The sequence below is a fragment of the Lactuca serriola genome, chromosome 9 (genome assembly GCF_051521515.1).
Source record: "Lactuca serriola cultivar US96UC23 chromosome 9, Lser_US96UC23_V15, whole genome shotgun sequence".
In the NCBI taxonomy this organism is placed as follows: domain Eukaryota; kingdom Viridiplantae; phylum Streptophyta; class Magnoliopsida; order Asterales; family Asteraceae; genus Lactuca; species Lactuca serriola.
In genome coordinates, this window is record NC_136416.1 from 165,018,575 (window position 1) to 165,043,695 (window position 25,121).

General features: G+C 33.3%; 2 long non-coding RNA genes across 30 annotated transcripts; one reads left to right on the forward strand and one right to left on the reverse strand.

The window, feature by feature from the left end:
• Nucleotides 1–681: 681 nt before the first annotated feature.
• Nucleotides 682–7,646, forward strand: LOC145075101 (uncharacterized). 27 transcript variants are annotated; one of them, XR_013692324.1, is made up of 8 exons: nucleotides 682–3,355; nucleotides 3,631–3,684; nucleotides 4,564–4,635; nucleotides 5,164–6,063; nucleotides 6,303–6,369; nucleotides 6,491–6,560; nucleotides 7,095–7,254; nucleotides 7,343–7,646. It is a non-coding gene; the product is annotated as an uncharacterized LOC145075101 (long non-coding RNA). The 27 variants fall into 27 exon arrangements; XR_013692333.1 differs by lacking the exon at nucleotides 4,564–4,635 and having other exon boundaries at nucleotides 718–2,591; nucleotides 2,756–2,852; nucleotides 2,923–3,684; XR_013692316.1 differs by lacking the exon at nucleotides 4,564–4,635 and adding an exon at nucleotides 6,822–6,867 and having other exon boundaries at nucleotides 685–3,684; nucleotides 6,491–6,538.
• Nucleotides 7,647–20,815: 13,169 nt separating this feature from the next.
• LOC145073646 (uncharacterized) lies at nucleotides 20,816–22,615 on the reverse strand. Of its 3 annotated transcripts, XR_013691477.1 has the most exons (5): nucleotides 22,307–22,615; nucleotides 22,088–22,192; nucleotides 21,806–21,871; nucleotides 21,628–21,718; nucleotides 20,816–21,270 (listed from the first exon to the last, which is right to left on the reverse strand). It is a non-coding gene; the product is annotated as an uncharacterized LOC145073646 (long non-coding RNA). The 3 variants fall into 3 exon arrangements; XR_013691476.1 differs by lacking the exon at nucleotides 21,806–21,871; XR_013691475.1 differs by having other exon boundaries at nucleotides 21,628–21,871.
• Nucleotides 22,616–25,121: the final 2,506 nt, after the last annotated feature.

The window sequence follows — 25,121 nt, forward strand, 5'->3', positions numbered from 1 at the left end:
AAACTCACCGGAGAAAATGGAACGCAGGCGACTGGTTAATCTCTGGTGGCGGATAATGTGGATAGAGCTTTGACGGAGTAGGCAGAAGTCCACCGGAGAAAACGGCCGGAGGTGGCGGTTTCCGCTTACCCTTATTTCTAAAGTTTGTTTTTAGGGTTTTTTCCAATTTCACTCTTTTTTTCATCTGTGTTTCATGATATTATTTTATGTTATATATCACGGGTTTGAAAGATTAGAAAAGATTATGTTATATATAGTAAAGATTTAGATTTTTACTTTCCAACAACCTAACCTCCTAAAATAGCCTCATAAAAGATCGATAATTAATATAAAATTTACGGTGTGGTTGATCATTTTCTGTTTGGCTTTTAGTTGAATTTACATGTATCCATTTTGTGTTACCACCAGTGTTTTGAAAACCCGACCGGACCGGCCGGTTCAACCAGGAACCGGCAAGGTTACCGGTTTTCTAACACCCAAAAATCGTTGTATGCCAAACCAGTAAAAACCGCCGGTTTTCTTATAAACCGTAAAAAACCAGTATGGTGCGACCGCAATTAAACCGGTTTATGGAACCAACTTAACTTACTCGCTTCAAGCTCAAAGGAGCAAGCCGGCTCAAAGGAGCCAGCTTATTGAACGAGGCTTTGATTTGGTCGTCTAAGCTGTGGGGATACTCCGTTTTATAAAGTGACTTTGCCTTGTACTTCTTTTCACCCATCGATGTGAGATTACTTCCATGTCCCTTTGTTGTTTATAGTAGTGCTTCTTTACAAGTAAATTTGCATACATATTATTATATATATTAAAGTTGTGGAGAAAAAGAACAGTAAACCTGAGATATTTTTGCTAGTTTTGGTCCCTTAAATTACATTTCCGGTCCCTCTATTTTTGTTTCTTTGTCACTTTGTTAATTTATTCATACCATGGTCACCGCTTTATTCTCCACCGCTTTACCTTTACCAACCCTATACTCAACACACATCACTTTCTTCCATCCTTCCATCCGTCCTTCCGGAAATCTCTCTATTCCTCCGGTATAGTCTACTATCCACCGAAACCCACCGCCTCATACTCCCTCCTTTCTACCTAAACACTTCCTCAACCATGGTAACCACCCCCACCTCATCCGGTATAACCCACTGCCTCATCTCGATCCTTCCTCATTTCACTATTCCAGAAACCCAACGCCTCATAACACTCTATGAGTGTTTCCTCTTCTACCACTTCCTTGCTCTGCTCTAGAAATCTCCATTTAATGTTCGTTGCCGCTCCCAAGCATCGTCGTATGAGGTTTTGCTCCGTCTAACTTTCAACGACTCGCCTACGACTTATCTGTATCTTCTCCTCCCACCTACCGACTCATCGATCTTCAATATCGGACTCATCACAATTGAGACCCAAAACCCTCTCACCACCACCGACCTATACGCCGCTGCTCACGATCGTCTCCACAGACTCACCCCGCTGCTTCTGCTCTGTCTTCAACCTTCTTCATGTTTCCTCTTCTACCACTTCCTTGCTCCGCTCTAGAAATCTCTATTTAATGTCTGTTGCCGCTCCCAAGCATCGTCGTCTGAGGTTTTGCTCCGTCTAACTTTCAACGACTCGCCTACGACTTATATGTATCTTCTCATCCCACCTACCGACTCATCGATCTTCAACATCGGACTCATCACGGTTGAGACCCAAAACCCTCTCACCACCACTGACCTATACGCCGCTGCTCACGATCGTCTTCACCGACTCACCCCGCTGCTTCTGCTCAGTCTTCAACCTTCTTCATGTTTCCTCTTCTACCACTTCCTTGCTCCGCTCTAGAAATCTCCATTTAATGTCTGTTGCCGCTCCCAAGCATCGTCGTCTGAGGTTTTGCTCCGTCTAACTTTCAACGACTCGCCTACGACTTATCTGTATCTTCTCCTCCCACCTACTGAATCATCGATCTTCAACATCGGACTCATCACGGTTGAGACCCAAAACCCTCTCACCACCACCGACCTATACGCCGCTGCTCACGATCGTCTCCACCGACTCACCCCGCTGCTTCTGCTCAGTCTTCAACCTTCTTCATTTTCAAACCGAGCGAAGCTTCCATCTTCGTCTCGAGGTCGTTTTCCTACCCTTATGTCGACTAGGCCTCTTCCTTTCGTTTTAGGGCTTTAGGAAGAGGGAAACGCTCATTGGTGGCGGTGCGGACCATCGCAGACAATACTGAAAGAAAGCAAGGATTTTTGTCATTGATGAGGTAATTTAAAGTTTTTAAATTTCTATTGGTCCTTGGAAAACAAATAACAGGACCATTTGCTTCCATACACGTATACCCTCCAAATTACCTACCCCGGCTCCATCTGCTACGCTGATTTCACTCGCATCTGAAAGAATCGGTAAGCTGAGGACCATACCTGTTTCTTTAAATGTTAACTATTTTCCAGTTGTGTGTGATTTTGCAGTAGGTGGTGTATCTATTCCTATGATGGTAGCGCGATCCATTGTTGTTACTGGTGTAGTTGGTATGTTTGTTGGATTTAGGGTTTACGAGTTCTTATTCAGGTTTTCCATGCTCCTGACTCCCACTATTAAGACAATAAGTAGGTGATAGAACTTGGTGTATGAGTACTTTCTTAAAATGAATGAGATTGAGCTGAGAAGCAAAAATACATACGAAAATTTGGTTTACCTTTATAGAAGTGGAAAGAATTACATTTCATGTTGAAAGTTGGTTTTTCAGAAATGTATTTGATGTTTTTGACAGGTGTCAATTGAAACTCAACTCAACTACTTATTTTGGTGTTCTTAGGATCAGAAGACTGAAACGTACAAGGATATAATCAAATCTGGAAGTGTAAGAGGTAACATTTTGTTCTGATGTTTATGTGTATATATGATCATTTTTTGTTGTATCCTTCTGTTTTTTTTCAGGGGAATTTAGATTACAGGAGGTAGTTCGATTGGTGTTGCCATTAAAGCCCACACATCACCACCAAAAATCTTCTCAGGTTTTTTATAACTCCTAGGGTTTAATTTGATTTATAATACGATCTCAATATGTGATCTCCGTGCTCTTCTGGAAGTAGAGGTATGTGCTTCATCTGTACATAAATATGATTAATAAAAACAACAATTCGTCTTTAGTCTTTAGAGCTAGGTTTTCTAATCTGGTTGGATTACAGATTAGCCTGCCTACTGTAAGATTTGTTATAACTATAAGTGAACAGGTTATTGGCGTTGCTGTAATTCGAGGAATCAAAACAGATCATCAGTTGGTTAAAGTATTTTTTTTTGTTTTTCTTCCATATTGAAGAATAAATTATAACATCTTCCTCTCCAAGGTTGATGTAGCACCTGGTTCCTGGTACGTATGACCTATCTAATTATTTAAATTTTTTAGCCTTGGACTCAGCGAGTTGTAGGCCCGACTCGCCGAGTAGAGCCGGGATATTGAGCACGTTTAAGTTGGCGACTCGGCGAGTCCACATTCCGGACACGGCGAGTCCCCCCTGACTGGATGAAACCCTAATTTCAAGGGTTTGCACCCTATTTAAATCAACCTTATGCACCCCAAGCCCGACTCCTTCACCCTCAGAGCACCCTATATTGACCTAACCCCCTTTTCTTGTGAGATTGAAGTGTTTTGGTGTGATTTCTTGAAGATCTTGGTGATTATCTCAGAGATTCCTTGAGGTATAACTCAGTTTCCTTCTGTTTTTATGCTTTAAGTTCCCTAGAGCACCATTAAAGTCCTTCTTGATCCATTTCCAAGCTTGGTTGTGGATTAGGGGTTGTAATAAGTTGATTAACCTCTAGATCTAGGCAGGTTTGAACTCCAAAAGCTCAGATCCATGGCCTTTATGGGAGTAAATCGCTTGAATGTCTTAGATCTACCATTTTAGCCTTTATTAAGCCTTAAATCCCCATCCTATGCATGTATACACATAAAGTTGGAAACTTTACGTGTAAAACCTACCCTAAGAGCCTAGATCTATGTATGGTATGAGCTGGATTCAAGCAGAACCGAGTATATAGTAATTGCATGTGAACGACTCGGCAAGTCGAGTCGCGAGTCCCCGAGATTTTCCCCTTTTCGTGTTTGTTGAGTGGAGTTGTGAGTCATGGGAGGACTCAGTGAGTTGGAAGCCAGACTCATCCATGGAGGGACTCGGCGAGTCAATGCCCTGACTCGGCAAGTCCAAGGCAATCTTCTTACCTCAAGAACAGACTCGGCGAGTTGTTCATACAACTCGGCGAGTCTCAGCATAAAGTGTTCATCGGATGAAGATGAACTCGACGAGTTGTTCATGCAACTCGGCGAGTAGGATGAAGGACTTTTGGACATCAGTTTAGAAGGAGAACTCGTCGAGTCAATGCCTAACTCGACGAGTAGAGTCGGGATTAAGGTCAATCAAATGGGTAGGGACTCAACAAGTTGGCAAGACAAATCGGTGAGTCGGGTCAACTGGAAGTTGACTTTGACTTGGACTTTGACCTGGTCAAGGGTAAAATGGTCATTTTACCCTAAGTACAACTAGCGGTGTTTGACTGAACGTTTTGTGGGAATTATAGCCGGAGGACTTCCGGAACAGCAGCAGCAACAGTAGACAGTCAGTTCTCGCTTAAATCAGCAGCTACTTCGAGGTGAGTTACCTTCCAGTAGCGGTGGGTCTACGGCCACAATGCCGGCCCACCAGTAGGAGTTGTATGTTAGATGATTGTCTCTGTGATATTCATCTAGAGTTGCTACTACCTGTGATATGTTTATGTGCTAGTATGATATGATGCTATGTGCTAGTGACAGTAGGGGAGATAGTCCCCAGATTACCGGTCAATAGGGCCGAAGGGGCGGTCATGCCCAACCATGCTAGATAGATTATGTGATATGTGTTATGTGGTAGTAGTAAGGGTGAAATAGTCCCCAGCATCCGGTCGAGAGGACCGAAGGGAGAGACCAGCACCCAGATATGCTAGTCAGTATCCGGTCGAGAGGACCGAAGGGGAGGCCAGCACCCAGATATGCTAGTCAATATCCGGTCGAGAGGACCAAAGGGGTAGGTCAGGCACCCAGATATGCCTGACAATATAAGTATGTTATGTGGTTATATGGTATGTGGTACAGTGGGGGAACTCACTAAGCTTCGTGCTTACGGTTTTCAGTTTTTGTTTCAGGTACTTCTTCAGTCAAGGGGAAGGAGCTGGCGCGGTAGCGGCTCATCACACACACGCTCTTTGTTTTCCGCACTACGAGTCATTCTGGGATTTGCACTCTGATATTATTATGTTTTACGTTTTGGTTTACGGTCACGAGACATGTTTTATTAAATGTTATGAGCACATGATATTTTGTTACAAACGTTTTGCAAATCACTTAATTAAAAATGAAAATTTTGACCCGTATTTTTGGGATGTTACAATTCAAAAACATATTACTGGATTAGTACTGCTTTACAAAAATTATAAGTGATTAACTTCTAAATCTAATGGAAGGAGGGGAAGCAAACGGTATTGTAATTGTTTCCCAATTTTGTTCTACATAATTGAAACTACAGTGTTGTTAATCATTACAGACTCCTACACACGCTTCCCTCTCTAATGTTGTTTGCTTCCCTCTCTAACACCGTATTCCTACTATCTGTACATATTCATATCAGGTATATGTTCATTTAATCTATCAATTCTGATTTTCTTTAATATTTGTACTTTCACATCCTTTTGCAACCATTGGTTTTCTACAACCATACTGAAGCATATGAAACTTTTGCTCAAATTACGATGCCATTGAAAATTGTATTTTTGCTATTGTCCTTGAATCCACGTACCTCAAGGTTTTGTAAGATGCACCATGTTTTGCTAACATGGACCATGTTTCCTAATGTGCATAATGTTTACCAAATCATGAATTTTCAAAAAGATTTATGTTTACTTGAATGCAGGCAATATCTACATTGCGAGTTTATATGAAATGATTAGAGACTATGGGCAGGCGGCTAGAGATCTTAGAAGATTCTTGTCTCTTCTCATATCTCAACTACACGAAAATTCAATTCTTAATCAATCCAATAAGCTAAGGTAAATGCATATTCAACCTTCTAACATTGAAGAACATTGCAAGAAGGAATTTCCATTATATATGTACCTTATACTTGAATACCGGAAAGTTGGCACTAAAACATCACCCTGATCGTAGCATCGCACTCCTCTTTTTTTTTTTTTTTTTTAAACTACCCAAATATCATTCCACCTTTTTTTTGAAAAAGATATCAATGATTACACGGGGTTGTTTTATCTGATATATAGATAATTTGCAGATTCCAGAAGGCAATGGTTCAGGATTTTTTTGGGATGAAGAAGGGCATATTGTCACCAATTACCATGGTAAGGACATACAATGTTTTCCTCTCTTTGAATTTTCATCAATGATTAATATGTTAAATATTATAATAAAAAATGATATGGTTATTTTATTTATTGATTTTATAATCTTTTGCTGTTCTAGAAACTCGCCAATTCGTCATGCTGAATAGTACCATATTCCTCCTATTAGGTTGTTACAAAAACATGATATGGTCAGTTTATTTATTCTACTTTTTTAAAAGTTTCATTCCAATTGTTAGTAAAATGGGCAATGTACTTTAAATTTTAGGGCAATATACTTTTAACTTTACCCATAACAGCAACATACTTGCATTTCTTTTATGTAAAGTTTTATATTTATCGCATAACAGCGACATACTTAGTTACTAATAAGGATATGTTTTGCTTTCCAGATAATATTTTGGTTTTGGTATGGTTTTACATTTATTAAATGTGTTTCCTGTTGTTTGTAGCTGAAGTTCTGTTGCAAAGTTACCTCAATAGCAGATAAACATATGTGTATGTCTTTTTTGTTTTTTACCATTCCAACTAATTAAAACCAGAAACTGTGACCTATAATCTTGATGCAATTTAGAACATTCAAATTAAATGTGTGGATGAACAAGCCATAAATTCAATCAAAATTGTTAATTTTAGAGTTTGTTCTTTTAAGATGTACCAGTTACATTATTCGTATTGTTATTATTAGTGATACTAGTATAAGATGGTTGTTTATGAAATTGCAGGAGTTTCCTGGACGGAGGAAGAACATATGACGTTTCTACTGGGGTAAAAGGAGCTGATGCAAGTTGATTGGTAAATTGGTCAAAAGATGATTTTTTTTTGTTTTTTCGCATCAATACTACTTGATCCATTACCGCAAATGTGTCTATTGTTGATTTGTAGGTATACGATTACTAATACTCAACTAATTTTTAGAAAATTGTATTGAAACATTGTCCATATTTTTATACAGTTTATGTTTCTTTTATAGGGTCTTCGTATTGGTCATAACCTAGCCTTAGCCATTGGTTTATTTAATATTCGAGAGGTAGGGTGTTGTTGCCGCACTTGCTATTTACTTTGCAACACAAAGGGGTCATTATATAATATCATACTACAACATATTTGTATATTTGTAAATGGGCGAAACGTAGACAATAGCAACATACTTTATTATAGCTACCAATTAGAAACAATGTACTATACTTCCACACAAAAGCGACACCTTCCGAACCCCGCAACGCGGAGATCACCTTTCTAGTTAAATATATTTGCGTTGTCTCTTTTTTACACAACTCACACACATATTATATATATTTACTTACGTACCTACGTATTTAATATGTGCACTACATATTTATTATATACATATATAAAAACACATATATAATTTAGTCTTTTACACACAACACACCACACGTTTCATATATATATATATATATATATATATATATATATATATATATATATATATATATATATATATATATATATATATATATATATATATATATATATATATCCGGTTTTTCCGGTTTTTTGGACCGGTCCAACCGGTTGGACCAATTGAACTATCACCGGTTCGATATCCGGTCTGGTTTTCAAAACATTGGTTACTACGGGTGTCCACATGAAATTTGTTGTATAATCTATTAAAAATTTTCCAAATTCAAGGGTGTCCATGGACACCTTTTACAACAACCTAGGCTATATATATATATATATATATATATATATATATATATATATATATATATATATATATATATATATATATATATATATATATATATATCTTCATCTTCATATCCTAATAAAAGAATAGTTTTATTCTTCTTTTGACATGTGTCATCTTATTAAACCTCTTAATTAATGCATGTTTTATTCTTCTTTTGTCATGTGTCACCATATTATGTCTACTAATTAATACTTGCCACATGTCAACCTATTGATTATTATTTTAAATTTTAAATTTCCCACTCTATCTACATTAAATTAACAGCATTAAAATAAAATTAATACAAATTATAAAGTGATATAATTTCACATATTTATTTAAAATCAATAATTATAGTTTTATATAACTAAAAAATCTCCTAATTAATAATTTATTTAAAATAATTGATTAATAACTTTGAATTTTCACTAAAAAAACTTAATTAATTTTGTAACCGTGGTTCCCACGGGTTATAAACTAGTGTGTGTGTATATATATATATATATATATATATATATATATATATATATATATATATATATATATATATATATATATATATATATATATATATATATATTATGTTAATGTATGACCATTTCTTATCCGTTTGATCGAAAAAAATGAAGAGTTGTGATCGTAGGGTACATGTTATTAACATGAGATATCATTACTAGATAATTACACTTAATTAATTGTAGGAGTAAATTAGTCAAATTGGTTAATAACTATTTGTAGCAAGTAAGAATATTATGGGATGCTATTTAAATTAAATTTCAAAAAAATAAAATTATATCTTTTACATTTTAATAACAACCGTATCTTTTATATTATTAGTAAAATTGTTTGAAGATTTTTTTAATGTTGCGTGCATTCTTTAAGAATATTGTATACTAAATTTTGCATATTGGAAATTCTTTAAGAATACCTTCATTATTTTGGTCTTTTTTTTATTATTGTGTTTCTATTCTTTTAGAATTTAACATTCTAAAAATTCTAAAAGAATACAAGATCATTAAAAAGATTTCATACGACCTAAATATTTTTGTAGAATAGGACTGCATATTTTCTAAATAATAAGAATTTGCATCAAAATAATAATCATTATAATTGCAAAATTGACACATTCTCCTGATAATTATACAAAAATTAATACAAATCAGAATATAATTTGTTGATGCGTTCTAAAAACTACAAATGCATGTTGAATAATATACATTCTAAAAGAATGAGGTTTCTTTATCACATGTGAAAGAATATATCAACAATAAAAAGGAAGAACCGAATCATCAACTTTTGTTTATCTTTTTCTTTATATATCCTAAGCATGACTCTAAAAAATTTAGAAACATCACAAAAGAATATGCATTCTTATAGAGTATCATAGAATGCTTTCTTAAATAATATCACTAACAATCATACCTTTTAATTATCGAATTGTAGGTCGTCCGGTTCAACTTCAAACAACTGCAAAATAGATTTGAAAATTTAATTGTCATGACATGAAAATAATGGCATGCTCTACAGTGCTTAATCATGATTGAAAAAGAAAGAAAGTAGATACTCTTAGAAAACGATGTTGCGGTTAAAAAAATCACAACAGTGGAACAATAAAACACATAAAAGGAATATTTTCATGTTTTGAACACAATAACCATTAAAGATTCAAACTTTAAAGCTTGATGAACAATAAAACACTTATCATTTTTCACTCATAGTCTCACTTTAGTAACTTCAGTATATGAACTATTATTGCAGTTATAGGTAAATTGTGGAAGTATTGGCTAGCATTACTAAAACTTACAATGGACAATGTTTTTAATCATGATCAATGGGGATGCGTGTAAAGAAATAAGTAGGGGAGAAGAAATACCAGTGAAGTTTATATCACAAGAATAACCATATATAATTGTGTCTTGTCAAGATGATCCTTGTCAGACATGGTTCTATTTACCCTTATTTTCAGAATCTGACAATTCGCATCTACTTATTCACCACCTACAATATCAATCACATAATTTTAACTTATAGAAATCTTGATATATTTTCTTCAACAAACCCCTGCATGAATGGTGATGCATCCAAAAAATGAAACAATATTTAAGAAGCTTATAGAGTTGTAAAGACATCATTGACAATTCTTGAAACTCTCAGAGATGACGTTTCCCACGTCGTCTTTACATCACTGCTTGGCCGAACAAAATTTCTTGGTCATAGAGTCAAAGAATCTCGGTCTTCGCCACAACCACGATGAAATTGCAGCAACGAGGGGGCATAGGAATCGAATTGTAGGGTTAAAGAAAAAGAGAGGTATATCGATGACGGTGATGGTATGGAGATTAATAAGGATTAATCCCAAAATTATGGATTTTGTTTATAATCTATTGATTAAGTTTCCAAAATTATAGGAATTAATTTTTATGATAATTGATTTAATTAACTAAATTACTATAATCTTATTATCAAATAATTGGACCACATTTAGTCCTACATTCACACAATAATTATAGGTTATACATGATCCTAACTCTCTCTCTCTCTCTCTCTCTCTCTCTCTCTATATATATATATATATATATATATATATATATATATATATATATATATATATATATATATATATATATATATATATATATATATATATATATATATGTTTGAGAGAGAGAGAGAGAGTTGACTTTTAAAGAGTAAATCATTATGATATTTTCCTAAGAACTAGAACATTTAGTAAATAGTAAGGCAAGATTTCATATTTAATGTCATAATTGGTGGATTCGATTAATTATAACTAAGATTCTTATCAATCTTTTCTAAAAAATCATGAACGTCCTATATAAACCCTTTAATTGTTATATTATTGAAAAAGAATAAAGCATTTTTTGAAAGAAAACTTGCAGACTAGAAGATGGCATCCATAAAATTTGTTTCGTGTCTTCTGGTTCTTATACTTGCTTCTTTTGTTTCAACTCATGCGCGTGAAAGTAAATTTCTTATTACGTTGCTTTTTTATGTATATGTTTTACAGACCATATATTTATTGTTAGACTATAATAATTTTTTCTTCTGTTTTATTAGATTTTTGCACAAAATTATGTTGCAATAAAATGAAAAGTTGCGATGAATTTTGCCAGAAGCGTGTGAGCAGGGCTTTGTCGATCAATCCTAATGGCTTTGCTGAAGGAATATGCAAACCAGACGCGGCTTGTTTTCTCGGTGGAGTATGTTGTTGTGTCGGATGAAACGAAAATATATTTTCCCCGACTTATAATGTCAAATCTGTTTTTTTTTTTGTGTGTGTGTTATTTTTTTCTTAAATAAAATTTATTAATAGTCCAAAATTTTTCACATCGCCGTCTTCTTATAGAAAAATCGACATTCATAATCACGTGACTATTAGCTTACTGAACAGCCCATTTCATCACTTTAACTTGTTGCTCTCCTTCACTGTGAAGGTATAGCTTTGAAATTTGCACCTTCAGTCCCAAGTTTTTTCTAACATGTTCCCACCCTAGCTTAAATTTTACTTCGAAAAAGGTCAAAAATATATAGTTAATAAAAACTATGTTTACCTGATTCATTTGATAGTTTCTACATTGTATTAGTTAAATAAATATTAAATGTACAATGCACCCTTTCCCTTTTGTGCCCAGCGAAAAACCAAGAACACTAACAACAATTACCTAGTTTTTGTACATTACTTTCAACTTTCTAATATTCATAATCTTTCAGCCCATAGATATACTCTTCATTATCATACCTACATGTAAAAATTTGAATATACCTCAAGAAATAGTTTATATAAATCAACTAAATAATTTATCAAAAATCACTACACATAATGTTTATATATTAGAGTAGAAAACGTTTAAACCAACAATCACTACACAAAAATAGATGTACAATTACAATTACTACAAAAAATAGTTGGAGATGTCCTTTTAGAGATTAACAACTGCAAGGTGTTCTCCTATGACCTAAATCAGAGCAAGAGAAATAGCAAATAAATATTTAAGTATTTTTCACACTTAGCCATGTTTTTTTTTTTTTTTTTTTTTGTAAAATGTTAGAACTCAATTAAAAGTCTAATTTCTCTTGCTTCTCTGTTAGCAGAAGCATGTAGACGTGGAAAGAGTCAAGTTGATCTATCAAGTTCATGAATTTCATCGAAGCTCCCTATCGTTAGACTAACTAAGTATACCCTATAGAAGACATAAAAAAGCAACCATCATATTTATAACTTGAAAACCAAAGTTATAAACATAGATACATACATGTAAGATCAAAATGCATATTTGCCTTCAAATTTTGCTAGATTGGTGGAAATTCCTATAGTGTTGCACCTCTAGCCTTGACATCAACTCACTGATGTAAGGAGGGGCAAAAATTGCCAAAATCATGAAGTCAGATATACACAGACAGTGTAATACTCACAATCAGATATATAGAAAGTGGCATACCTCTTTCCTAGCGCTGGTGAATTGTGCATAAATTGAGTGGTCCAAACTTCTCAATACATGCAAATTTCTCAATTTTATATCTTAGTGATATATAAAGAAAATCACCCACCACATAAGTAGCTTAAATACCAATAATAAAATTTCAACATCTGATGAAGGAAAATGTGACTTTATAATTCTTAGAATCAATAATATTGAACCATGCAAAAACAAAATTAGTTGTTAAGATGGGAAAAAAAGAAGGGTAAGTTAGAAAAAACTCATTATATATGAACCCTCTAATTTCTTTTTTCTCATTTTATCATACCATTTATGTGACCTTGCTTCCATTCCACCACTTGTACAACCAGTATCAACCTTTGTTATAAAATCCCCTCAACAGTTATCCCCTCAACAGTTACAACAACAATAAACATCAAACACAATTTTGTAAATCTTTTTTTGATATTAGTGTTATAACAATGAAGGAAATATCTCAATAAAAAAAAACAATGAAGGAAATGCATAAAAGTTTTACCTTTAAATATCTCTCCTGACCAACTGGGATGCTTGGCCTCATCACATATTAAAGTGTTCCCTAAAGGAAAAAGAGATGCATCATCCAATACTTGATCAAATGTTTTTATTGTCAAAGCAAAAAAAACTTACAAATTCCTGAATAAACATATAATTATGACTAAAGAAAGGAGATATATGATTAAAAGTTTATAAGAGGATATTAAATCACATTAAAGATAAGCATTACAGTTCTGCTAGAACTAGTGATGCTTGTGTGTGTTAATGTCTATAGAAAAACTACATTTGCTGATCCAAAACCCTTGAAAATTAATCATCAACGTGGGGGGATTAGAGCATAGGGTGCCACCTTTCCATAGTCTTTCAAGAACCTCATTGGATGTCCGCCAAAAATAAATATGAGATTATTATTGGAAAAATACAATGTATTAGTAAGAGATTTTAATAATGAATGGTTTTTTTTATTAAGCATCAATAAAAAGCTATGTGCTTTCACTTATATTGTAGTATGGTCACTTGAATAAGTTTGGAAAATCAACGAAGATCTGTCAATCTTTAAAATCTATAATCAATGAAACTAATCTTACAATTGATTTAGTTCATGTTCACGTTGCTACACCTCCTTTATATTTATATATTTATTTATTTTTAATCAATTGTCCTCTATGTAATTTTATATATTTCAAAAGTTTCCAGCTACATTTGTCAAACATTCATATAACAAATTAAAGCTACAGCTTCCCGCTACATGCTACCAGCTACCCGCTACTCGCTTTTAGCTAACAGCTACTTATGTCAGACACGCCCTAAATCACTAAATTTAAGCTACCAAATAACAAACAAAAAAAATAATGGAGAATTGAAGGCGATGATGAATTCGGTGTTTAGATATAAGTGGTTAGAGGGTGGCAGTGGGCGGTTGTAGGTGGTGATGACGATGATTTAGGGCTAGATGAATGTGCAGTGATGGATGGTGGTGAGGACGGTTGATACGGTGGCATGTTGTTGGGGGTGGATAAGGAGTGACGACTTAGATCTGCACCTGTAAAATCATACAAACGGAACATATGATGAAAACTCAAAAGCACAAAAACATAAGAAATCTCACCTTTATGATTTATGAACATTCATATAGCAGTAGAAACAGTGGTGGTGTTGTCAGTGGCGGCCGTGGGGGTGGTCCGAGTGTGCAATCGCACTAGGCCTCCAATCGTAAGGGGCCTCCGATTGATAATTTTCGTTAATATTATATTACTAAAGAAAGTTAGAAGAAAATAATAATAATAATTAATAAGTTAATTAAAATAGAATTGCATGTTACAAATCTCATTTATATTATAAACAATAAAAATTTTGTTTGATAAAATAATGGACTTTTTTTGTCTTTAGCGGTAAAAAATTTCCTTAATAATATTTTACAAAAAAGGTACGGGGCCTTAATTTATTTTTTGCACAGGGCCTCCAATATCTCAGGGTCGGGCCTGGGTGTTGTCATTAGGGGTCGATGTAGGTGAAGGCGAAAGGAGGTGGAGCAGAGGAGGAATGGGATGTGGGTGTGACAGTGGTGAATATGTCATGGTTATCTGATTTGAAGTGTCTCGGGGCCAAAAACACGTTGATGTTGGGACATAAACCACCTAGCAGATTATTGAGATTATCATCTCAATGGTTTTAGAGTTGATGCTTACTGAAAACAATCTGTCACTTGGTATTTAGATTGGAAGAGGTATTTATGGAAGAAAACTATGGGCGAGATAAAGGGGGTTAAAAATTTCAAAAAATGATAACATGAGAGAATTCAATTATATATGAACCATTGAAAATCTCTCAGGGTTGAGGGGCCCGGGACATGAGGGAAAACGTTGTTTCAAATTTGACAGATTCACTTTTGTTGGACGGGATAGGGAATGTGTTGTGGTCAAAAGCATCAAGATTTAAGGTTTAGGTTGACCAAATAAGATTCTTATTTTCTCAATGCATAAAATGGTTGTATATATAGCAATAAGCCTGGTACCTCTTAAAATTCGGTCTTGACTAAATTTGTATATTATATATATATATATATATATATATATATATATATATATATATATATATATATATATATATATATACACACACACACACACACACACACACTAGCCGTTTACCCGCGCTAAGCGATGGTACGAATATATTTTTCAAAAATTAGTTTCTACTGACAAATTAGTTATTTTGCGCAAATAATTTACTAATCTAAACAATTATCAATAAGAGTTATGTTAGTGGAAACAAAATCAATAAAAATTAAAAATGAAAAGTTGGGATTATTAATCGTACAACACTTCTTTATGCACCACATATGATTTATAGACATCACTGTCGTTGAATTATTCGTCAGACTTCACTGACATTTTTGTATCAACACGTGATATCACTTTAGACAATGCCACATAAAGTTGGACATGCGAGAAAACAGATTCTGGAAGATAAACACCTACATTGGAATTGTTTGCCCCTGATCTTTATTAACTGTCATCGCGAAACCCAATCAAATTGGAAATTGTTTTCTCTTCGGCTTGAATGAAAACATGTCATCTTCAGACAGACATTGAGAAATACTTACCATCTTTCCAATATGTTGACCAACAATTATTTCAATATCAATAACATTATGCTGGAAACTTCTACATATCAATCAGGTGTCGTGACACAATTCATTTGATGGGTCTAGATTTTGTAACATTATTAGTAGGCATCCAACTTTTTGTCCTAGGTAATGAGGGGATAAACCACTAACACTGGGTGTGTTCAAGAATTCCACATGATAGATTAGTTAATAGTTTCATTCCAAATATTAGTTAATTTTTCCCAGATGACGGATACTTTACTTTCGACCTCTTTAGGCCACCTTTTTCTTGACTCAATTTTTTCGAACCGATTTCCACTAGTACAAAAATGGGTTATGGTCACACCAAAAAACTGTGACCGTATGCTTATAGCCTCACTTTTTTTTTCATTGGAAGTGTCACCGAAGGTCGTGCCATTTTAGGCACCATACGACCACTTTAAAATTTAGTGGCTATATCATATGAAAGCATGTGGCCGTAGTATAAAAGTGTGGCTATTGAGTACCAATATTTTTGGTGTAATCAAGCATTCACCGATGCAGGATGGTGTTATCAAACATTGTTATGTTAGGTGAATCCATCTTGGTGTGTTGTTTCTTTCTTGTGGAGCATATCAGGTCAGGTCCATCTTGGAAAGATATAAGGCTGGGAGGTATCATCACCGTGTGAGAAAACCGTGTGAGAAGGGAAGGAAGAAAGGCCACGTCATTATTTTAACCATTCCACAACCAACCCACTAGGTTGTGGAAATGGTGTTCACTAGTGAAGTGAGATAGATAGACACAATGAAATGCTCCACCAATCATAACTATCGTCTTCTTCCGTAGTGGGTATCACGCCACAACACACCTACTCCCCATTGGGGGTAGAGGTGCCACATAGGCACCACGAGTAGTCAAACTCAATCCATACCCCAAAGCCTAAGGGATACTGGGTAAGTTGCACATAGGACCTAACTAGTTTGGGTTAAACGTAGAGTCCTAGCTCTTAAGTCTTAAGGCACAACTTCATTCTTTGGCTCGACATGCAAGGTAGACTTCACATTTTTTGTCTTATTCTAATTAGTACATGTGGTAAGTTATTTAACTTCACATACAATTCAACTAAATGGAGTGGGCACTCATCTAGTTGATTAGCTTTATGTTCAGTGTAAAACAAATTTGATTTTATTTTTATATTCAACATGCTTATTATCTTATCAAACCTCTTTTGGTAGTAGGAATTGATATGTTAAATATAAGTTTTGATGGTGAATTAGCTCCTGATAGAATATTTGCTAGGGTTGGCGTGAAAGAGCTCAGAAAAATCATCCTTTTGAGAAGGTAACCACTTTTAGTTGCCACTTAGACCTTCATGTAGTTCTTTCATATATGGGTTGAAATCGCTCCCTTAGCTTAGATGTAAACTGTTAGATTGTTGTTGTAATTGAACTGGGCATGACTGGACAACAGGTCATTAGATTATTGGTTGTTATCAAACTCACTGCTTGAATGGATGCAAAGTAAGTTTTTTTTTTCTTTTTCTTATCTTTCTTGAAAGTGGATGGCGTCATATCTCCCCAAACTATAGATTTTTCTACAGGGTTGTGGTAAAATTGTGAAATCATAGAAGCTAAATGTAGTGTTCCATGTTAACCCAAGTTTTGAAAGGATCCAGTGATATAAAGGCTGTGATGCCCGCACACCAGTTTTTGTGTGGCGACCTATACCACGTCCCAACTTTAAGAATTCTGAGTGCATAACTGATGGTTTAGACCTCTTGTCTTATATTTCAATTACTCATTGTTTTCTGAAAGTCTTTATTGTTCTTATTTGTTATGTATATTTATTCACTTTCACAGTTTGTAGGCACCTCAAGTAAGCAATCATCAAGATACTCTGACTGCCACTCCACCACTTCTGACTGCTTCTGCACTACCTACAACCGCCAATACACCACCACTACCTATAGTGGCTGCCAACAAGGAAAATGAAGTGTTATTATGTCACCAAGTTTACACGACTTTGTATATTACACTATAATTTTTGTGTAATGATTTGTCTTTCTTTGTATACACAATATTTCTTTGTATAATGAAATATTGAATGTGATTTAGTTCTAATATTAGTATATTCATAAATATATATAGTTTTATAAAAATGTAACGTTTGTTGTGATTGTATGTCAAAATATATGTCAATTTTTTTTTAAATATATAAAAACTTACGACACACAACTTTATGTCATTTTTTTTTCTTTTAGCAGAGATATTGTAATCTATTATACAACTATATAGAACTTTGTAATTTTACTAGTACACAATGACCATTCTTGTAATTTCGTTTTAGACATTTTCTATTAGGGTAGCTTTTGTAAATCTTAAATTAAGTAGTGACCATTTCTGTAACTTTTATTTCTTGCTGCTACACATGAACATTTTATATAATTTGGTTTTACATATGGACCATTTATATGACCTTAGGTCATCCAAGAATAAATTTCAATATAGAGTAAAATACACGAATGGTCCTTATGGTTAGGGATAAGTTGCGTGTTTGGTTCCTAATTTATTTTTTTAATTCGGAAGGTCTCTATTGTTTGTTTTTGTTATGTGTTTGGTTACTACTGTTTGTTTTTGTTACACACTTGATCATTGTTTTTTTTAAAAGGACTTACTTAAATAGAGAAAAATGATGGGGTAGTTAAGATAAGGTAAGGGGGTGGGGTTGGGAGTGTGTTTATTTAAATAAATTAAAAAATCAAGGGCTAAGTAGTCTTTTTAGGTAAGACAAGAACCAAACGCGTAACAAAAACAAATAATAATGACCTTACAAGCTAAAAAAACAAGTTAGGGACCAAATGCATAAATTACCCTAAACCATAGGGACTATTCGTGTAATTTACTCTTCAATATAATATAAATATAATATAGAAAAGAGAAAATGTAAAGTTCAATCACCATTGTAGTGAAAAGTTTTGAGTTTGTTAAAAATTGACCTAAAATTATTTATAGTCACAGTTTTTTCTTTTATCATTAATATATATATATATATATATATATATATATATATATATATATATATATATATATATATATATATATTTTATTATTATTATTATTATTATTTGTTTATACACATAACAATTATAATGTAACCATAAACTACTAATAGTAATATCTTTTTAGTATTAGTATGACCATTGTTTACTTTTACACGTACATACAAACATAAACTGTCACTATAAAATAGTTATATACGTTTTTTAATTAAACCATGATCATAAATTAGTTATAGTTACATGTTCTTTTTTCTTTTATTATTAGCATTGCTATTTTTTTAATACACATAAACAATTAAAATGTGACCAACAACTACTAACCGTCATATTATTTTGTTTTACCATCGTGTTTACTTTGACACACAGAAAAACTTAAATCGTCATCATAAATTACTTATAGTCCAAAGTTTTCCCTTTAAACTGTGACCATAAATTATTTATAGTCACATTTTTTACCTTTTATTCTTAGTATTGTTTACTATTTGACACATATAAACAATTAAACTATGACCATAAACTACCAACAGTCACATATTTTTTGTTTTAGTATGAACATTGTTTACTTTTAGACACATGTAAAAACTTAATCAGTCACCATAAAATACTATATTCCTATGTTTTTTTTATTAAATCATGACCATAAATTACTTATAGCCAAATATTTTTTTCTTTTGCCATTAGCATTGTTTATTTTTTTTTCACATACATAAGCAATTAAACCGTGACCATCAACTACTAATAGTCTTACACACACACACACACACACACACACACACACACACATATATATATATATATATATATATATATATATGTATATTTATATATATTTGTTTTAACATTACCATTGTTTACATTTAGACACACATATAAACTTAAACCGTGGGCATAAAATATTTATAGTTACTAGTTTTGCTTCTTTTAGTGACTAATAAACACTACTCTTTGGTCACACAAAATAATTTATATGACCATATATATTAGCCTTTAGCCACATCAAATTCATGTGGCTAATTAAACTTTATGACACATAAACAATTGCTTCAAATAACCATATATGTGTCTATCATGTCAAATAAAAAGAATCACAAAAATATTCCAAAAATCAAAGAAATGTCATGGCAGTTGGTCACATTTAGCTACATTTTTCGATAGTGGCTAGTAAATGTCACATTTTTTTATTAGAGTGTCGCTAAAGGTTTTAAAATATTATACAATGGTCACATAAATCAATAAAAGGTGTATCTGAAGCTAGGCTAGAATTTTATTAATGACCTTTGGTCACTGAAACAAATGAAAGTGTGGCAGGTCTGTTTCAGGCAAAATGTGACCGTAGGTGATTTTTGTACTAGTGTTCGTTATAGACCAATATGGTTAAGCGATCTTTTTCGTTCGTTCCATAGTAATTCTCAATAGGTCGTGTCTACCGTCAACACATTTCTCTATAGTTCTCTCAAATTTGTCCGAACCGTTCGGTCCTGTACGGTCGGTCCGGACCAAATACTCACCCCTACTTTTGAGCATATTGCCACCTTTTCTTATATCCAATATTGTTAACGTAGAATGTTACATATAAAAAATACACATAAAAACTTGTTTTTGTTATATATACTTGTAGAATGAAAATTGGAATTGTTATGCTTAGATCAAGCTATTACTTTCATCGCATAATAAAAAGTATATCTTTATTATATCTATGCTTTCAAATGCATGTATTTTATAATCGTTCAGTTCTCTACAAAAGAAAATATCCATTCTTAATTTATTACAAAAACAATATAGAATTTATAAATATTGCAAGTACATAAACTCTCCTAAAGCAATCATATATTTTACAAAATCAAATGCCACAACGAATTTTATTAAGTCGAAACCAAGAGCTTCGAAATAACACATGTCAAACCACCAAAAAGGATACAATAATACATAACAAATAAAAATAACACTAAATAAATCTAAATATTAGTTTTACTTATTTTCTTAGCGACACTCCACACACACATAGATAGAGAGAAAAAAAAAATCTGATACAACATACATATACAAATCACACCTCATGAAACATCTTTACACACCTCGTGAATTGGAAAATACGTAGTAAAAATTATATACTAATTTTAGAGTTGGCATATAAAATATATACTTCATATTTACTTGATAGTCTTTTAAATGAAAAAGTAAAATATCATACAATACTCATACTTTAAGAAACAATTTCACCAAACACCTTTCCCAAACGTTTGTAAACCAAAATCCCTTTCCAATTACTTTTCTCGCAAACTTCCGCAAAATCCCTCAGAAAAACAGAACATCAAACATATCATTATTCAAGTAGTCAAAATCTAAAAATAAATTCACGTACTTATCACAATTCCATGTTTGTTTTCAAGAAAAGGTTGACACTCAAATCCAACGTGTCAGCCTCTACTTCCATTTCTAGCATCTCTTCATCATATGCTCGAATAAAGTTGTTGAATATACCAAACACTTGTAACACCGTATAATCATATAGAGATAAAGGCATGCAAAACACCTATTGTGAAAATCCTCATACTCATCTTCTTTTGTGTGACTTGAACTGATAGAGAATATATCAGATTTTCTTATCAAATTGTGAATCCAAAGGTAACCTAACAAACCATGACTGAATTTTGGCAATGCCTTAATAGCAAATTAAAAGCCACAACCAATACTTTTAACATGAGTACACAACCAACACAATAAAACCATAATCTTAACTATTTTTTTAGAATAAAATCTTCTTTGAGACATTTTAACAAACATATTGAAGACACTCATTTAAACTGAAAGAAAAGCTATAGCTTCAACAAATTCAGGGATTTGATCAGATACTCAAACTTCAAGCAGACCCCTATTAAGATATGATCAAATTCACCTTTGGAATTTAATAGAAGTCAAGGTTTTGTATCCATACCTGAATCAATATCACAATCCATGAGCAAAATTTTGATCCATATATTGGTTGCACCAACTGGAATAGGGACACAATCATCACCAATGCCGATCTTGGAGTAAAAAATGGGAAATTAGAAAGAAAGACATGAATGCATGTCAATGCAATGGGAATTAATAGAAAGCTTGATAGACCTAACCTTGTATGGACATCAACAAAAATTCTAGAATCAAAGTTAATTTTCGTATTGATCTTGGTAGAAAATCTAGAATAAAAATATGAAACTCAAAAATTTAATAACAAAAATATACAATTGATGAATAAATGAAATCAAGAAAGAACAGGCTTGTATTGATATCACTGATTAGTCATCATGGTTAATTAAAATCCTAAAAACAAAATCTTTCAAACAAAAAAAATTCCAAAATAGAAATAGAAACGCAACAACAATGAATAGGCGGTGAGTTTTGATATCTTTTACCTGGGTTGGAAGATGTAGGTTGAAGTTGTTGCATTGATGAAGAAAGCTTAAATAGGAGCTTAGAGGCCCTTTTAGAGTTTCAGATAAGCAAATGTGAAGAACAACCTGGGAAAATAAGCCATTGTTCGATCTGTGAAATCCAAAATCATAGAGATTTGGTTCTATTTTTGAGACACCCACAGATATAAAGAGAGAGAAAGAGGAATCGGGGTATTTTACCTCTTATGAGTAAAGATAGAGTATGAGGGGTTTATATGAATAATGAACAGATAGCCGAGATATAGGGAAATCCTGATATACGGGAAGGAGCCCACTCAAAACAATAACCCCTGGTGGTAGCAGAGAATGTGACTTCATCTAGGGTTTATGGTGATTTTTTTACAGAAGATGAGGGATGGCAGCGTGGTGATGGATTTTAGATTTTTTTTAGAGAGAGATGGTGATGGTGAGTGGTCGAAGGTAACACCATGTTGACAGAACTAAGAGAGGAGATGTCATATAGAATGTATCTTTGTTGATCGATTCAATTGGCTGAATAATATGAAAAAATACCGATTCAATTTTGACTGATTTATGTTTTTGAAGAGTTTGTTTAACGATGATCCATTTAAGAGACGCCCATAGTTTTGACCTTTTGACTTTTATTGACTACATAAGATTTCAGTGCATAAACTAATTGTAAATATCGCAATATGGTTTGTATGACCTGAAATTCAACATTTGACCAAATATACTTTATAAGGCATATATATATATATATATATATATATATATATATATATATATATATATATATATATATATATATATATATATATGGGTAAAGTGAATATATGACTGTCATGTATATATTATTAGGTATAGAACTTCCAATACTACGTCATTTTGACGATTTAAATACAAATATTTAATTTTAAATGTAATATATTTCCCATTCTATTGGTTATCTCCAATTCTATTGATTTTCCTCAATAATTTATTTCAAATGATTACTCTAACATTGACTTTGCAGCTTTATCATAATCTTTTTTTCAATTCCATCTTAAACTGACATGAACAATTTTGTGTTCATAAATATTGACATTGTATATATAAGAAAAAGAAAGAAACATATATTAATCAACGTGACGATGGAAATTATTGTACCAATTGTCGACAGGAAAGATATGCATTATCTTTTATTAAAGGGAATCGACCAAAATTAACCTACTTGAGAAATTTGACGTAAATTATGGAAATTATAATACGCATCAAATTTAAAAATGTTTTAAACCAAATTTTAGTTAAAACTATGTAGTTTTAGTAGGTTCTATATGTAATCTTACATACAACACAGCCACATATTCACTAACCCCTATATATATATATATATATATATATATATATATATATATATATATATATATATATATATATATATATATATATATATATATATATATATGGAAAAGTTCAATAGAGAACCATTGTTAATCAAGGAACCAATTTAAAGCATCGGAATTTAAAACGATCAATGGAAAAATGAATGGTTATAGACTTTTACAATGCATGCAAATGCACCGGATTATAACAAAAATCACTTCCTTTTTGCAGTGTCAAACAGAGGAGGTCAGGACTCCAGCAGGCGACATTGCGGGGACGTTATATGTTGCTCTCTTCATGGTTTTATCAGTATGAAGGGTTATATGCCATTTGCATACCATGAATCGTTAGTGGGTTAGTAAGGGGTCGTGTCTTGTATAAGCGAGTTTCCCTGTATCGATAGGGTATAGCGGTTCCACCATCTGTTCTAGTACAATCAACGGTGGCCTATGGAAGAACTTCTAAGTTCTAGCATTACCGTTGCTAGGAAAGGAGTGGTAATAGAAAGATACTTGTGTTAGTCGCATGGGTTGTGTTCGGTTAGAGTTCAATGGTTCTGTGAGAAGGGAAGCTGGAGGGAGGATTCGTCAGCCAGGGTAAAGATTTACGGTTTTAGTTACCAGCATGGGAACTCAAGGAGTTGGTATAGTATCATGAGAAGTGGATTGAGGTATCAGACTAGACCAAACTTCAAGGGCACACTTCAAGATTCCATAGGGTGGGCGATCTTAGGATTTGAATGGTAATTGATCGCTAGCATTGGTAAGCACAGGTTGTCAACAATGGATTATTAGAAAGTAAGAAGGATTGGGAATCCTTTAATTCTTAAGTGTCATGAAGACTTAGTTAAATCTAAGTAGGGGATAATCGATCAGGTATTCAGGAGCAGAAATAGGTGTGAAACTAGGATGAGTTTCGCATCCCCGTCAGGGAGGAAGGTGGTCGAGAGGCCGTCTAAGTTGAGGATTGTGTGAGTTCGGAGTTCAGAAAACGTTCCTACATTTGGTCCACTCTTTTCCTTGACATCGGATAGCAGGATTCGAGGACCAGGCTAGAGGTCTAGTTAGGAATCGAGTTTAGTTGAGTGTGTTTGATTAGGTGTCTAAGTTCATAACTATTTCTAGAATGTACTTAACCCGATTAGCATGCTTCATTTGGGTTGCATGGCATCATGCATTTGGATAGACTAAAATGAGAGAAATAACACTTAAGGTTATTAATATATTATAAGTTCTAATATATCAATAATATTATTTAATTAGCATTGATCAAGAATTAATTTGGAATTAATTAAGTGATCAAAAGGAGACTAATTAAATATATGGGTTGATTGTGTAAATCATCCATACTTATATAGTGGGCTAATGCTTCATGAATTATCAAGTTGGGCTAAAACCCAAAGGATGCTCCATGGATGCTCCATGGTGTTTATAGAACCCATGGGTCATGGAAATGAAAAGTCATGACAATTAGGGTTTACATGGTGTAACCCTAATTCTAACACACTATATAAGCTTCATGTTCTTCACCAAAATCGGCCACTAAGATATACAAGTGAGGGCTAGCCGATTTCTAAGTGTTCTTCATTTCTCTCTAAGTTATTCCAAATGCATTTGGTGTTGTGTGAGACATTTGAGGCATCACACTTGAGGTGCTAGGCTCACAAGGTTCT